Source organism: Sebastes fasciatus, chromosome 16 (genome assembly GCF_043250625.1).
Source record: "Sebastes fasciatus isolate fSebFas1 chromosome 16, fSebFas1.pri, whole genome shotgun sequence".
NCBI classification, from domain to species: domain Eukaryota; kingdom Metazoa; phylum Chordata; class Actinopteri; order Perciformes; family Sebastidae; genus Sebastes; species Sebastes fasciatus.
The window spans coordinates 12794646-12811850 of NC_133810.1; the positions used below are offsets into that span (position 1 = coordinate 12794646).

Genomic DNA, 17205 nt, shown 5'->3' on the forward strand with positions numbered 1-17205 from the left:
TTGCCCATATGTTGCAGTGAATGCTCTCTGTGCTGAGTGCTCTACTGCAGAGTAACCCACTTTTTAAAAATGACAAACCGTCGCGACCCGATTCACAATATAGGCGTCATCTATAAATGGTGAGAAGAGCAAATTTGTGAGTATAAATGAACGTCACATCACCTTTTATTATCTTGAATAGGTAAACCAGCTATTTTGAAGAGATATATGTTTGATAAATCGTAACTTTGCGACCTTAAGAAGTGTTCAATTGTTTGATAAAGTTTTTTATCTTTATTTTTATTTTTATCTTTATCTTTATTTTTATTATTATTATTATTATTATTATTATTATTATTTATTATTATTATTATTATTATTATTATTATTATTATTTTGCACAATTAAAAAGGCACATGTAATATTCAAGAGAATACAATTCACAATAACTAAACAACTAAGCGAGCGATGAAAATAACAGACAAAAAAATAAATTAAAAGACAAAAAATAACTAATGACAAAACAAAATAAAACAAACAAAAAACAAACAAGTAGTCAATCAGGAATTAAGATACATAAATATTCATAAAGCTTTAGGGCTTTTTTTTTTTTTTTTTTTCCCAACATTTTCCATATGTTTTGAAAATTGATGAAGTGAAAACTATGAGCTAGTTCAGGTTTTATTTTATTTTTTCAAACCTTTATTTCTTATAATAAAGATACATTTTCAAGGGTATTTAAACAACAAATCCACATCAAGAGACAGACCCTTTAATTTCTCTGTCTGCAGACAGTTTACATGTACATAACATGAGCTAGTTCCACTCACACCTGCTGTGACATAAATCCAACGCACCCTTCATTAAAAGGCGGTGCATTTAAATAGTCAATGAAACGCCCACTCATGTCTGTTGCTCATGTAGACCTCAAACGCCACATCAAGCCAGAAGAGGAGTTCACTGTCCAGTTTTTAGCATGTTAGTTTGAATACTCTTCCCTAAAGGATTACTCTCAACTGAAACACCAGAGATCACTGCTTCACTTCAAACCTGTAAGTACCTGCTGCTTGTGCTAACATAGTTGATGCTTTTGGCTCTGTATTTCCTTGTTTGTTTTGTCTGGCTGCTAATTTCTGCTTGTATGCTGCTGATTTACCTGCTAAATGTGTTGTTTTTGCAGTGGTATAACTTGTAAATGGCCTTCTTCTTGCAGTAGCTGTTTGTTTTGGTTGTTACCTTGCATGTGCATTATGATGCTTTGCACTATTGATTTACTTGGTGGTTTAAAAAAAATGAGTATTCATGTTTGAGAATCATGAATTTGCACATAATGTCCTCAAGGCATTGTTTTAATGGGGTTTTGTAGTAGATGGAATATTGACTTGCTCAAAGTTTATTCCCAAGTATTCTCTTTAAAAATAACAATCAATAGGTTTGTTCAGCCGCTATATATGAAGAATATTTTTACTTTACTTACTTACTTTTATTGTATACTGTCTGTTAAGGCCCAAAATGTTTTTCATTGCTCTGCAGTTTTTTTCCTTCCAAAAAAATACAAAGAAAAATTGTTGAAAAATGTTCCTCTTTTTTCCAATCTCTTAATGTGTGGAGCAGCTGTATTAATCTTCATATGGTAATTACATCTAAGCATCTACATGTACGCTCAGCTGCCATGTTTTGATGGCCATCTGTTGCATATCAAACACTGTGTCACATATTAAGAAGAGCCAGTCAGTCAGTTTTATTTGTGTTATGAATTATTTAAGTTATGAATAATCTCCTGTCGTGCCTTGGCTTGCTGTTTCATATCCGGTGGATTGCTTGGATCGGATGTATTCATGCAGGCTTGTGGGTTTTTCGTTTATCATTATCACAGCATCATCTCTGCTGTGCTTAGCTTTGCTTTTTTTTCGGGAAATGATGAGGTCAGACTATACCGGTGATTTTATTTTGATAAGTATTGATGCATATTCAAGTAGATGACTGACTCTGTCCTATTCCACAACTACAAGTGGATACGCATAAGGGCACTTCTCGTGGCCGCTCCGCTGCCTTTTATCATCTCAGTCGTATACAGAAAAAAACCACAATAAAAAGAAAAAGCAGATCTACTCTTTACAAATAAAACTTGTGATGAGTGTCGCTGAAGCACACATCAGAGGTCAGTTTGCTTTTTATGCAATCAATCATACTGTATAGATTTTAAAGTGAAATCGCTATCTATTTCATTTATCAGTTTAAACCAACAGTCAAGTTCAATTTAGTTTTTCATTCTTTAAAAACCACGAAGGTATATACGCTCTACTTCATACCTCCGCCGATGATTCTCCAACCTACAAAGCCTTGTAATGGTTTTTGTTTATCATTTATCTTCTGAGGATTATGTTCTGAGAAAACAGCATGAAAATCCAAAGCTGCTTAGTAGGAGGTCTTTGATGTATGACTTTCCCTTATAAATAGGAATGAAACACAATATGGTCATTTTGCAGGCTGTAGTTTGTGGTGCTGTTGAACTGTATTGCAGTATACAGAGCGGTGTTTAGCATACCCTCATTTGAATATATATGGGGTGCACAAAGAAATAGAAATACCTGCCAGTACACCACAAACTGCAGCCTTTGAGATGATCATAAAGCCATTTGAAACCATTATATTCAGATTTATTGCAGGACTGTTTTGTGTGTGAATAATTTTTTCTCCACGTCACCCACTGCTTTCATACAATGCTAACATATTATGAAACAACCAGGCAACAACCTCCAGTTCTGAAAAGTGAAGCCAATGCAGAAGTGCCTTAAATATGCATTCTTTCTTACAGCCAGCAGGGGGCGACTCCTCTGGTTGCAAAAAGAAGTCTGATTGTATAGAAGTCTATGAGAAAATGAGCCTACTTCTCACTTGATTTATTACCTCAGTAAACATTGTAAACATGAGTTTATGGTCTCAATCACTAGTTTCAAGTCTTCTTCAATACGGCATTATGTTCATTTAATAAATTATGGCCCCATTTCGAGTCAAATAGACCATAAAGCAGGGGATGCTTTAGGGCGGTGTTACGGTGGGTGACGTCACGGTGACTACGTCCTCATCTGATATACTGTACAGTCTATGGAAACAACCTTAAAGTCCCAGAGAAACGTAAGTTAGAGTGTCTTTAGCTTCTGTACTTTGACGTATTTCTCTGTGAAACGGAGTATTTGAGCAGTACACAGTTACAAGAGGAATTTAAACCAAGTCCTTCACATTTGATTGGACCGCTAAAAAGTGGGCGGGCTTAGAATGTAGCCGATACGGAGCTATCCAGAGGACTGTCAAACACACGCTAGATTGATGGATGGATGTCATGATATTATTAATTGAAATTGGTTGGTAGTAGCTTTACGTAAACACACGTCATATTTTGTTTTACACGGAAGAAAAAAAAAAAGGATTTTGATATAAAAATACAAATAAATTGATTTTGTTTCATATACATTGTTAAATAGGTGCACGATATGACTGGGGGACGTGATCTAAAAGGGTTAAAAAAGCATTTTTCATTTCATCTCGACTTTAAAATAATAGGCCCAGTATGCATATAAATGTATATCTAAGTCAAATGAAAATTGCTCTAGAGAATTCTTAAGTGATGCTCCGGCTATAATTTGTGTCTGTGTGGTGTCGGGTTACATTGTGATTCATAACACCTCCTCCCACTTTGTCCTACCACATGCTGGCTTCTCTCTGTGCTCACTTGGTTTCTGGCAGGCAGCCCACCTTTCTTCTGTTCAAAAGTCAGTCTCGGGCAGGTCTGACGACGCAGGCACTGATATCATTGAGAACAGAGTTTACGCAGAGCTGAATTAGGTTTGTATGTACTGAATTGAAAGATGGCGTTCATCTTTAAAGGTCATATATAACATGTAGTGTTGAGGAAACGCATAAGGAAATATTTTGACCCTCACACAACAACTCAAGAGAGCACATGTGTGTAGCATGTGTATGAGCGGCACTCTGGGTTGGATGTGTACCGTGCGCCTCACACACATGCACGCACCTTTTCTCACAATCACGTTGGTTGGCTGTCATGTGCAATGAGAGCCAGTTACATCGGTCCACAGGCGCCACGAGCCATGAGCTCGCTGACAATCCATGTGCGGCGGTGCTGTGTGCCCGTGTCTGCTGTCTGTGCGGATCTGCCATCAACATGTAACATGAGAGAAAATGTCAGATGTGAACATCGGCGAGCAAGGACATTGTGACACATTTCTGTTTCAGTGGTCACAGTGAGCTGCGAATGCACGTACGCTGGTTTAATGGAAAATTCCACCTCGCACACTGTTATGTACTGTACATCTGAGAGGTTCAACGGTGCTATTTGTAAAGAATTTACATTTGTGTGTGTCGTACCCATTTTACCATAACATGCCATATATATTTCTGCTTCCATTTTTACTTTCCTACTCCATGTGCCTTTGGACATTACAGTGTTACCTTGCCTGGCTTATAGCTGCTTGCAGTTTTTTTTTATTTCATAGACATGTAATTAACAAAGTGACCAGTTTGGCTTTGTTCCCTTTTCAAGTTGTGAAGTGATCAGTGCATAGAAGTAGAATGGACATTCCCATTCAAATCAACGTAGCCGGATGGTCAGAGTCGCTGCCAAGTGTATAAGATAAGATATACTTTTATTGTCCCCGTGGGGAAATTTTTTCCTGGACTCCGTCCAATTGCAGTTACAAGCACTAAATGAAAACAGCATCAACAACAATAATAAACCATTCCACACAAGACAGGGAAACAGTTTCACAGAAACAGATGTTTCCACACATACACAGTCCACGTACATAATGGCACATACTATCACACACACACCATGGCAGGTATTGCACCCAGGTAGTGCACTGCACTGTCTACCGTCTTGCCCTTATTGCACAGGCAATAGCCCAATATTACACAGATGCAACATACTGCACTGTCCCTATTTAACATATTGCACTGTCTTATGCGTACCATTGCCATAGCGACCGTTGTAGCGGGCTGGCTTCCCCATAAACTGAACTGAATTGTGGTAAGTCGCGGACTCACTACATTGAGGTTTTGTCGTCGTTACGACAAAACCTCACCTCAGTGAGTCCACGACTTGCCAAAAGTCCGTTTTGTTTATGCAGAAGTCAGCCCGCTACAACGGTCGCTATGGCAACAGTACACATAACATTGGCAGCCGACCATCTGACAATCTGCTACGTTGATTTTAATGGGAATTTCCGCTACTCCTGGGTTGGTGGCCAGCAGCAAAGGCTGGTCTAAACAGTCCCTCCGCATGAGGAGAAGCAACCCTAGCTAACTAGCCAGGATCCGGGAGCCGGTCCGTTCTCTTCCCGGTGAGCTGCGACCACACACTTTACGGCCCAACTGACGTGGGTTCTGTTGTCACCATAACAGCTAACAACAATCGCCATTTTCGATAGTACTAGTCAAATTACCCCAGCAAACAGTTCAATGACCCTTCTACTCATAATTTATTTCTATGGATCAGTTGCTGTTCACTGCATGTGGAAATAGCTCAAGATCGGGACAGAGATGGAGACGCAGTTATGAAATGATTTAGCTGATGTCAGGGAAATGCAAACGCGTGCAGTGCATCAACCAACCAAATTTAGGAGAAAATAAGCAATGTCTATATCAATAGTGGCTGGTTGAATTATTAAAATGATGATTCTAGGAATTGTATGATCCATCCCTGGAGGCATTCAGAAGAAATGCTGAATGTATTTGGTGGGCAGTTGCAGAAATATAACCTAACCACATTGGCTAAACTCAATAGAAGAAAAAGCTGATAGGAGAAAACCTCCGTGTCCTCATTGTTGCGGTGATATATGTCAAGTATACTGTGAATGATATACTGTTGGTTGAAGGCACATTACATACCTTTTCACAGCCACTCACTTGCTGAGGAATCTAATGATGCATGTTGCTATGATACAATTCAGCCGATGCTGGTTGTGTCCAAGTGGTTTTGCAAGTTAAAATCATCCTGAATGTTGTCTTTTCTTCCCATTTACAGCGGAGCGACACTGTAAGTGTGCTTGTCGGGAAAAGTGTTGTTGTGCAAGCGAGCCCTCAAAAAAGCAAGCTGTAGGTATTTTCAATTGAATACACCAGTGCTCAGGCATTTTTCTTTCCATTGTCGAGACTGAGGTGAGAGCTGACATTTTCGATAGTATCATATTGCACATTTAAATCTGATTTAAATCCAGTTTGGTATTTTAAGCTGATAGTTATTTTGGCTGACATTTTTGTGTTTGCTTTAAACAATATTTTGCAGTTCAGCTGAGCATTTATTTAATCCGGCTGTGTGTTGTCACAGCAGCAGCATTTTAACATCTTAAAACTATTGATTACCCTCTTCAGTTCCTTTTTAGGGATGTCATGAGAACCAATACTTTGGTACCAAGTTGATGCCTTTCTGAAAACATGGTGGCACTCGTTTTTCTAGAGCACCGCAATTCCCGGGGATCAGGGCTCAAGACTAACATCGCACCGTCGTCCCGGGGACAATAGAACATTTCCATGATAATGCCACATTGTGAACAACAAATCTGTGTTGAAATTGGCAGGAGAAGTGCAATTTGACATTAGCTGTTAGCAGCCGGTGGGCAGCACAGTCCTGCTCGGCTAAATAACGTAGTTAACAGCTAATGTACGGAGGTTGCATTAAGTTACATTATGAGGCCTTCAGGCTCTATACAGTAAAAATTAGTAGTGGGCGAAGGTAAATCATGTTATCATGATGTGTTCAAATGTAATCTTGTACAATTGAGTTTTGGCGAGAAACCTGAGGTGGATCGTCAGGGATAAACGGTAATAAAGGAGTATATGTTGAAGTAAATGGGATTTATTGTTTTGTTTTTTACCATGGTATCGAATTGGGTATCGAGATTTCACAGGTATTGGTATCGACTACTAAATTTCTGGTGACATCCCTGAATAATCTTTTATAATTTTCTTTGTAAAACAGCCTGGCATATTTCGCATCTCTGGAAATATTAGAGTCTCAACTAGAATTTCAAGTAGGTTTGAACGTTTGCCTGCACAACACGAGTTGAAAAGACGGACCCTCTGGTGGTGTCTGCCTGGCAGAGTTAAGGAGGTTAACACCCTGAGGCAGGAGACACGGGAAACCGTTATTTATTAATTCCGTGCTTCTTAGGAAGGCCCTGAATGTTGCACACAAACACAGATCTATAAAAGACAAGCTTGAATTCCTAGGTCACAATATTAAAAGCATGTAGTAGGGACATGAGTGCAAGGCACAGGCACAGGCACAGACACACACACACACAAAACATCATGCATCAGGTTGAGAGAAGAATTCCTGTGACAGACTGAGTGCTCCAGGGTGTTTTTATTGAAACGTTATCCTCTAACCTGGATGGGCAGCCCATAGTATCATCATTGAGAGAGTGAGGCAGATCTACATACCCTCAGGCTCTCTCAGCCATACCATCACCTTCACCCAGCAGGAGTTTATGTAAGCTAGTTATTAGATCAGTCACTGGCAGTGGGGGTGATATGAAGATTATGAGGAAGGGACATATCAAAAGAGTATACATGCTGCATAGAAAAGCATCATTTTAATGGAAAATACTGAGGATTACAATCAGTTTATATAATTTGAAATCCAGTAGAGTGTATCAAATTAATTACCTGGAAATAAAAGGCCAAAATAAGCCTATATGCAAATCTAATGACAGACGTTTATAGACAGCTATACAGTTTCATCTAACATGGTCTAACATACTGTATGAATGAGGTTATCCAATGAGTATTAGAGATGTTCAGAGCCTATTCTAAGGTTTGCTGTCTGGCCGAACCAGGCAGATTTTAATGGATTGGTTTCGACTGAAATAAAGCCGATCAAAATCCGATCCCATGCGTATCCACATCAGCCTGCTCATGTCGCAGCGTGGCTCACCTTGACCACCGCTGGCCTCTATAACTGCCGCAGCTAGTGGATAACCAACCCAGCATCACCAGTAGTTGCAGCTAGGGATTCACTGATACCGATAACGGATTGTATATTGGGATGATCTTGCAGATGCAGATTAGGAGCACCGGAGGACACAGATGCACGTGATTTTTTTTTTTCAGATTACCTGTCTCATGCATCTGATGTAGTTACTGTTTTATAAAAATAACTTTTTTTTTAAATCATATTTTGCTCCGTTTCTACCCACTGCAGCTTTAATGGTCTAGTTTAATCAGGCTTCATCATTGCCAGTGTTCCTGACACAGTACAGGTTGTTTATCGTAGCCACAATCCTCCTACTAGCACCCATTTGCCACTACAACCTGTCATAACAGCTGCACATTTACTGAATGAGATTCAGTGGTGCTGGGTGGTTTTATATCTGCAGCAGGGTTGTGGTGGTGACGGTGTGTGTCTCTCCTTTGTCACAGTCATGTGGGAAAGTCAACATTCTGACTTATTCTGCCTAAATGGGTCATAACCACATTATAGTATGTGCCATAACACACACATGCATGCTTACTTATAATGTACATGGAGCGCATCAGTAAAAACTTTGGTGAACGTTATCACAAATAATTCAAAATGAGGTTTCAAGTGCAACATAATGTGTTTGTTTGACCAGCAGATTTCACAACAGCTGGCCACATCAGCCCAGCGCTGTGTGTAAGCATGCGTTTGTGCACAATATCTCACTGTATAACACGGCATGACTGGCAGGCTGTGCCGCCTCGTAGGAGCTATGCTGAATTCAGCATTGTTAGCTCCCTTGGTGCTTTTTAAATATGTCAAGTCCATTATGAATTCGTCCCAGGCTGCTCACAAAAAACAGTGCCAGACTGACAGACTGTATTTATTTGTCTTTCATGCCAAAGCACGCAGTAGCCATTATCATCTCAAGACTTTGTACATTTACACCAAATACTGTGCAGCATAAAAACACAGACACTTATGTAACTTCAACCTCCAATTACCATGTCTAATTTATTTTTTTCTTTTGGACTGTCTAGTGGGCCGGCAGCACAAGTTAAAGGTACAGTGTGTAACATTTTGGGGGATCTATTAGCAGAAATGGAATATAGTAATCTTAACTATGTTTCCATAAGTGTATAATCGCCTAAAATCAAGAATCATCGTGTTACCGTTAGCTTAGAATGAGTCATTCATGTCTTCATAAAGGGAGGAATGAGCGAAGAGGTACTCAGTTGGTTGCAATCTGCAACCACACCACTAGATGTCACCAAATCCTACACATTGTCCCTTTAAAAAGCATTATACCGGTATATGCACTGAGTACGAGGCAGGAAACGGACTATGTGAAATGAATCAGTGGGTGATCACCACACAGAAACTAAATAAATCCAGCAGCTGATGAGCCAACTGGCAGTAGCTGTGACTGCAGGACACTAGCTTGCATTATGGAAATCACCTTTGCAACATAAAACAACCATCCTTTAAAGCTTTAAAGCACATAACATTTATTAATCTATTTTGGCAGTTAGTAATAGTATTAACGAAATTAATATACTGTGCCATTTCTTTTACTAAGTGGATATGGCAGCCGAGTCGTGAGTTTGTAACACTTCCAGCAATTTAACCTCTTCCCTGCCAAAAAATCACTTAGTGGTAAAACTTTTTAGTCTATTTAGGTGCTTATTTATTTATTGATTGTGCTGTCATTGGAGCTGTAACACCACCACCTGGCAGTCCTATCTATATAGGTAGTTCCTAAATTTCTGTTGTATGTCTCCATCGTGAGAAAATAGTGTGGTGGCATTTCTATGCATGATTTATGTATAATATAATATAATATAATATAGGGTGGTTGTGGCTTAGCAGTTAGAGTGGGTTGGTCGTTTGAAGTGTCTGTGGGTGAGACACTGAACCCTACATTGCTGGTTAGGGCAGCTAAGTAGCTTGTTGCCATTGGTGTGTGAGTGTGAATGGGTAAATAAGAGGCAAATTGTAAAGCACTTAAAGCGTAAAGCTCTTTATAAATGCAGTCCATTTACCAGTTTCTTTGAGTATCTCTACATAGGGCTGCTGGATTATGGCAAAAATCATAATCATGATTATTTCGGTCACAATGAAGAGCACGATTATATAACACGAATACTCATTGACTTTGTAAACATCGTGCATTAAGAAAGAAATTACTTATCGTAGCCTACATTTTAAAGTTAAATGCATCAATCTGGAGCCGATCCCAGCTGACATTGGGCGAAGGCGGTGTACACCATGGACTTATGGACAGACTATCAGTGCTATCCATTGCAGCCCACGTACTCTACAGTACAATTGAATACTTCTAATACTTAAAATTCATGGATTGAGCCAAGCTTCAAACAGGTTCTCTCTTTATTTATACACTCCACCCATTAAATGTCTGTGGGAGACTGGGAGTACAGCAGAGCAGACGTTTCTTCTTTGCCACTACAGTATACCTCAGCACAAGTCTCATAAAGCTCCCTACGGGACAGTATGTAAGTTTAAATGCAGACAATGTCTGACCCAATTTAGGAAAAGTGTGATTATCCTCGTATTTAAAGTGTCAGGAGCTTAGGGAGCTTTAAAAACACATGTAATGCACGTTTTGTCTGAGCTTACTCACTGCTTCTTCACTCCACTCCTCTCCACTCTGTTCTCTGTGATGTTTAATGTAGTTGAACCTGACTGAAGCTGGATGAAAGACTTGGCTGCATAAACTATAAAGCCAATAGATGGAAGCTGCATCTTAAAGCCTACTGCTTCCTATATCAACCCCTCCAGGCATGAAATCCTGATGTGATCTTTGGGCCTAGAGGCGCATAAGTGTAACGGTGACATTTCTGGGAGCTGGATGTTTCCGCTGGAGCTATAGAGTCGATACATAAAACAGAAAAAAAGGGCAGCAATAATGTACTCGCTAAAAGTCAGTAGATGTGTAACTTGTTCTTGTTCTTTTGGTCTTGAAGTATGAACATCATCGTGTTACATTTAGTGACACAACAATTTAAAACTTTTTTTTTTCGTTTTTTTTTTGCGGCTCTCCCAGGAAGTAAATAAAGCAACGCCATGGGGGGAATAAAGGTTTTCAGCTCACTGCAAACCTCCCACTCTTTGGCAGAAATAGAAACACAGTAATCCCATCCTACCCAAAACGGACTGCAGTCTGGAGAACTTAAATAGCACATTTTGCTATTTTTGTTAACACTGGCAGATTCAATAAAAAATATTTCTTCCATCCATCCATCCATCTGCTTATCCTGTTTTGGGGTTGCGGAGGGCTGGAATCAATCCCAGCACGCTCATTCATTTTGAAATATGGTCATTGTTGCTATTCACTAAACTAGCATCTAGATATTATGGAGCACAGAGATGGATTTGAAACACATTTGTAGATTGAAAAAAAAAAGGACTAACACATTACATAATCAGCGTAGTACACATATGCACACAAACACAGACTCTGGCTTGCAAAAAAAACAAACAAACAGCTGACCTCCCTTTTATTTCCGTGACTCAGCTATTCTAATCTTAAACGGACAATTCTCATATGTACAAATTGGAGCTTTAAGCCAAGTGCAGCAGTACCACCCTCAGTGGATCGTTGTAAATGGGCTTCCTCATTACACGGAGGTGACTCCGACTGTGTTTGAGCAGTAATAATCACTCTACAGCAATAACTTCTCCGCAACTGCCTTCCGGGTCATTAGAGCCGGTCCACTTAGAGGATTGGGACGCCTTGATTAATCAACAGGGTAAAGGTGTCTTTTCGTACTCTCTCTCTTCCTCATTTCTTATCCCTTTATCCTTCTGATATTCAATAGACTACAACAGACTTCTGTAATTGGACCCAACGAGGCTCACAGGGCTCCATTACGAAGAGGAAACCCTAATAGCATGTCTTAATTTCTATTGGGGCTTCTATACAACTTTCTTTTGGCACTTTGTTAACCGACTCACTTAGTAAACATAAATATCTTGCAGTTTACTGGCATTATGTTACTAAGTCGCTTCAGCTTCAGTCACCTCCCGCTGCCAGTTAGAGCTGCTAGGGTGTAAAATTGCTCACAGTAGCTTTGCACAAGACATTAGCTTTGCACAGGACACCTCATTAATTCTTCCCCCTTTCTCTATCCCACTCACCTTCACTCTGCGTTATTGCTCTGCACCTTGCCAGGCTTTTTCGTCTGAAAGGCACACAACGTTTTTCTTATACGTTGCCAATCTCGCTCTGCTCTCTCTCTCGCTCCCCTTCCTCGCTCACGCTCATCTGGATCAGGGTGTTCCTTCTTTGCCAATCAGTTATCCGTTTATATGACAGGAAGGAGTTGTTGTACTAACAAGCTGTTCGGCAGAATACGAAATCTTGTCCTTTCTGTTCCGATAAAGGGGACAGACGCTTGACTGTACAGTAGAGAGAGTGAGGGGAAGAATGCAACTGACTAGATTTAAAGGTCCCATATTATTAAAAATTAGATTTTCAGGTCTTTTGCATTATAAAGCAGGTTTAAGTGCTTTATAAATACTGTTAAACTATCAAAACACTCAATATACGGAGAAATAAACACAGCCTGTATTCAGAAATTGTGCGTTTGAAACAAGCTGTCAAAATTTCTGTCCTTTTGTGATGTCACAAATATACAATATATACATCATTACACAGTTTTAAACGTAAACATTCTAAATGTGTCCCAATTTTTTTTTATCATTTGCAGTGTATGTAAATGACATCAGCTGACAGGAAGTAAACATAGACCCAAACTGTTACCTAGCAATGCAATTCCGTTGCAATTTTATTGAAATGCACTAAAACGGAGCGTTTCAGACAGAGGGTAAATACAGGCATATTCAAGCTGACAGTATGAGGAAAATAAAGTGGTTTTTGAACATTAAAGCATGTAAACATGTTCCAGTAGAAAAACAAAATACAAGTATGAACCTGAAAATGAGCATGACATGGGACCTTTAAGTGTTTCAGGTGGTATCGTAAATATGTCAATAATGAGGCAACGGTGTGTCTTATTGGGGTTGGACGACTGGACACCTGCGCAAATATATCGGCAAACGGTGGTTGTTGGGCTGATGTTGGCCAGTTGGAAAACTTTTAACATATTGCCCGACCCTACATCTTACCGTACGTGACAAAATGTTGAGATGAGAATATGGTTTATTGGGGTGTTTGCTGCCAGAAGCTAAAACAATGCACTATCACTCATTGTTTTGGTGGATCAGTCGATCCACAGAAAATGATTCTGATATTCCTATGACGATGCAAAGTGATGCAAGTTCAGTATCACGTATAAGCTTCCATTCTTGTTTTTTTTAATACATATTTGTTATCTTAAATTTCTGAAGATTTTGCAGTTGTTGTTTCTCTACATGGCATGAATGAAAATGGAGCTTTCTGAATACTTTGGTTAGGGCTTTGTTTGAAAATACTGTGAATTGAAACGGCGACAATGAGTTTAAAATGCAGATTAGCAGGTCTGATTTGCAAGTTCTTTCATCTGTCCTGGATTAAAAAAAAGAAGAAGAACTTTTAGAAAACAGAAGGTTTTCTATCCTCATGGTTTCTTCATCTCAGGGTGCCAAAAGTATTAAAAACAGATTAAAATTATGTTAACAGTCACCTTTTTAATCCATGTTTTCAAACTTATGTAGAGTAAATGCTCGTTTTCACTAATTCAGTTGCTTTTTTTATAGAAGGAGGCTGTGAAGGAACCCACTGACATTATGAACAAATACTGTGAATTAGACATAGTTTAAAGAGCAAAAAGACACACTAAGGGGCAGGTGGGAGGGGAGGTGCACCGGTCCAACAAACACAGGGCTTTCATCCAGGAGACCGCTGTTCGTGTCCCACGTTCACAACGTTCAATTTCATTTTCACTGTACAAACGTAGTAGTTTTAAGCCCAACCATGTTGTTTTTTCCTAAACCTAACAAAGTGGTTTTGTTGTATAAACCTAAAGTGTCGCCAAGACCTGAGACGGAGCAGTAATATGTGACGAGTGGGGTTGAGAACGTGTTGGAAAACACTGCCAGTGGCATCATCAGTGACTGATGGTACAACATGGACCATTTAAAGCTGCAATAATCGATTGCTTGCCACTAGGGGGCAGAAAAGAAACATTGGCACTATCTACTTGTAAACTACTTATGGCTATTACAGTACGTTAGCAAAAAAATTGGATTAAAAAAAGCTTGCCTTGTAATTATTTTATAGTGGTACTGGCAGTTGTTTTGTCGCCAAGTGGTCACGGACAGGACAACGGAAGTTCCTGGCCACTTCTCCACGTCTCCATTAGTGGAAAAACAGTGCTGAGACAGAAGATATTTCCTGGCCTCACAGACCGGTATTAGTTTCCCTTCCTCTCAAATTACTGTATATATTTCGGTGAAACAGAGCACTGTGTGGAGAACAGCACTGAAGTCAACACACACACACACACACACTCGTCTTTTACTTCCTCCTTTTTCAACACACATCTCCCCTCACGGTGCGAGACACTCTCCATGAAACCCCTCTTCATTTTCAAGACAGAGATAACAGTGGGGCACCTGCATGCCTGTGGAGATGAAGGAAGCAGTTTTGTAATTAAGAGGATCCAGAGGTGGTGTTTTTTTTTATTTCTTAACAGTCAATCTCTCATGGCGGTATGCATAATTGGCATGACTGATGGGGTGTGGGCGGGGAATTGATCTGGGGAGCCGGTGTGATCCCATTATTCTGCTCCACTTCTGTCTGTCCCCTCTGTATCCCCTCTCTCTGTGGCTCTATTTTTATATATGTTTCCTATCTCTGGAGATCTCTGCTTGTCTATCGCCCTCGCTATACAGTTTTTTTGTATCCTTCCCTTTTGTATTCATAATTTTCGAGTGATGGCATTGTCAATTGCCTGGGTTTGGTTATACAGCCACCCGACAGCAGCCGTTCTGTATATGGCGCCGTCAACAAACATTTATACTTTCCTCATTACGGAGATAGTTGTTTGTGATATTTGTCTCTTGAGCCACATCTGCATTTTGCAAGTTACAGTGTCGTTTTTAGTGCTCATTTTCAAAGACAGTATATGCAGTAACAACAACAACAACACATATTGAGGACACATTGCAGGATGTGCATATTAGTCAGGGATTATAACTTTAGGTGCAAAAACAACATAATATAGAAAATAGATACAAATCTTTATTACACAGTTAACCCTAAGAGACCCATATAGACCCGTTTTTGTCTTTTTTTAGGGGGGACAGGGGGTCTTTAGTGGGAGATAGCAGGTCAACAGTATACAGTATTTCACATAGAAGTGGTGTACATCATCTGAAAGCTGGGAACATGAAGATCAATTTGAGATGCAGCGCAACACTGTGTGTCAAGTTGTTCTATTCATTAATAAGAAATAAGCATGAATTATTTAATGAATTAATTAAAATAATTTGCGGGAATGTATACGGGCTTAGAACATTATGATAGAAGTATATGATGGTCATTCACATGCTCTATAATGTCTCATAAGGTGTTGCAGCAATTTTTGAGTTGATACCATTTGTTACAAAGATGTGGTGCTAAATTTAACCATTTTTTACCACTCAAGAATTATAATAAAAATGATCTATAATCCCTCCAAAATTCCACATTAAGACACCAAGACCTTGAGGAACACTAAAGAAAAAGCCATGCTGTGATTTGGTATCAAAAACTTTTGACATTTGGAGATTTACGCAAGAATTGCATTTGTCTGCGATTGGACGGCGAGCACTTCTGTTCCGGAAACTGCTCAGAAACCCCCTTATTGTCAATAAACCTAGGAAAGCAAGTTAGCTCGCAGGACTCTAACCAGACAGTGGTCTAAACAGAACAGCTGGCTTTAGCTGCATCATCACCATAATATTTGCATTCAGCAATCTGATCTTGCATATAAATTGGTCTCGGGTCGTCCTAGAACCGGCGCCAGTTGCTCCGTGTTTGTACTTGATTCAGTTGGGGAGAGTTTCATTCTCATGTACAAACTAACTGTAAGAGCTCCAACTGTCCGTCATCTCACATTGTGTGCAAAACTGAACAATGTAGTAAGAGTTTTACTCTGTTCAGACTTCATAATACTCACTTCAATCCAATGATCCATTTCTTTCTCTTTCCACCTGACTGTCTCTTTTCCTTCCACCGTCCTGACCACTGACACATTTCTCCATTCATCATCCGTCCACTGTCTTTTCTAAAATCTAGACTTGTCTCTCCAGCCTTAATCTGTCGTCTGTCATTTGTCCCTGTATCCGTAGTCCGTCCTGTCGGTGGTCTTCCACTCTCCTCTCATAATGCTTTGACCTTCTGTGCCTCCTGCAGGCCAGCCTGCACGTGCCCGCCTGCTCTGTGGCCGCCGGATTACCAATGCATGCTGAGTGAGCAAAGCGTTTGAAGGAGGGCTGCACATATGTCTCGTCTGGCAAACGTTGTCTCTTTCCATCCCTCCTCCACTTCAGCTGGCAGAATGAAAATGTCCGACTGTTACAGCTCACTTAGATGAGGGTTACAGTAGGTCACACATACAGTGACTCATTTATTTCATTCATTGATTTTAAGGAAAGGGATTAGGAAAGTACCTTAAAGCAGTTCTTATATGTATTTCTAGGAAGGTAACGTGTATCAACGTATCCTCATACAATGGTTCGTATGATATGTTATGAAAACTTCTTCCTCATTTTTCGTGCAATTTCCTATGAATGTCCAGGGTCAATTTCCGCTCCAGTCTTTTCAAAATAAACTTCCATCTTCACAAGAAAACAACTTTGGTAGGCTTAGGCAAAAAAACTACTTAATTAGGTTTAGGAAAATGACTTGGTTAGGTTTAGGCAAGAAAACTTCTTAGTTAGGTTTAGGAAAAGATTGACTTGATTAGGTTTAGGCAAGAAAAATTACTCAGGTTTAGGCAAGAAACAACTTAGTTAGAAAAGATCGTAGTTAAGTTACGCTACACCAGAAGTGGTGTAACTTAAGTATGGAAGTTACGAAACTACTTGGAAAAGATCGTGGTTTGGGTTAAAATAACACCGTAAGTGGCTCAACTTAAGTACGTAAGTTATATGTTACAAATCAATGCTGACTTCTAGTTTCACACAGGGTATGAATGCCGGTCTCCTGGGTGAAAGTCCGGTGTTTGAGAACAGCATGTGTCTATGCATCCTTGTTTTGAACATGTACTGTATGTAGCCCAAACTCAGGGGTTTGTCCC

The 17205-nt window shown here is 39.7% G+C and overlaps 1 long non-coding RNA gene across 1 annotated transcript; it reads left to right on the top strand.

Annotated features, from left to right (window-relative positions):
- The first annotated feature begins 879 nt into the window (after window positions 1-879).
- On the top strand, window positions 880-16732 carry LOC141753515 (uncharacterized). Its single transcript, XR_012590488.1, has 3 exons — window positions 880-1031; window positions 14202-14331; window positions 16256-16732. It is a non-coding gene; the product is annotated as an uncharacterized LOC141753515 (long non-coding RNA).
- The last annotated feature ends 473 nt before the right edge of the window (window positions 16733-17205 follow it).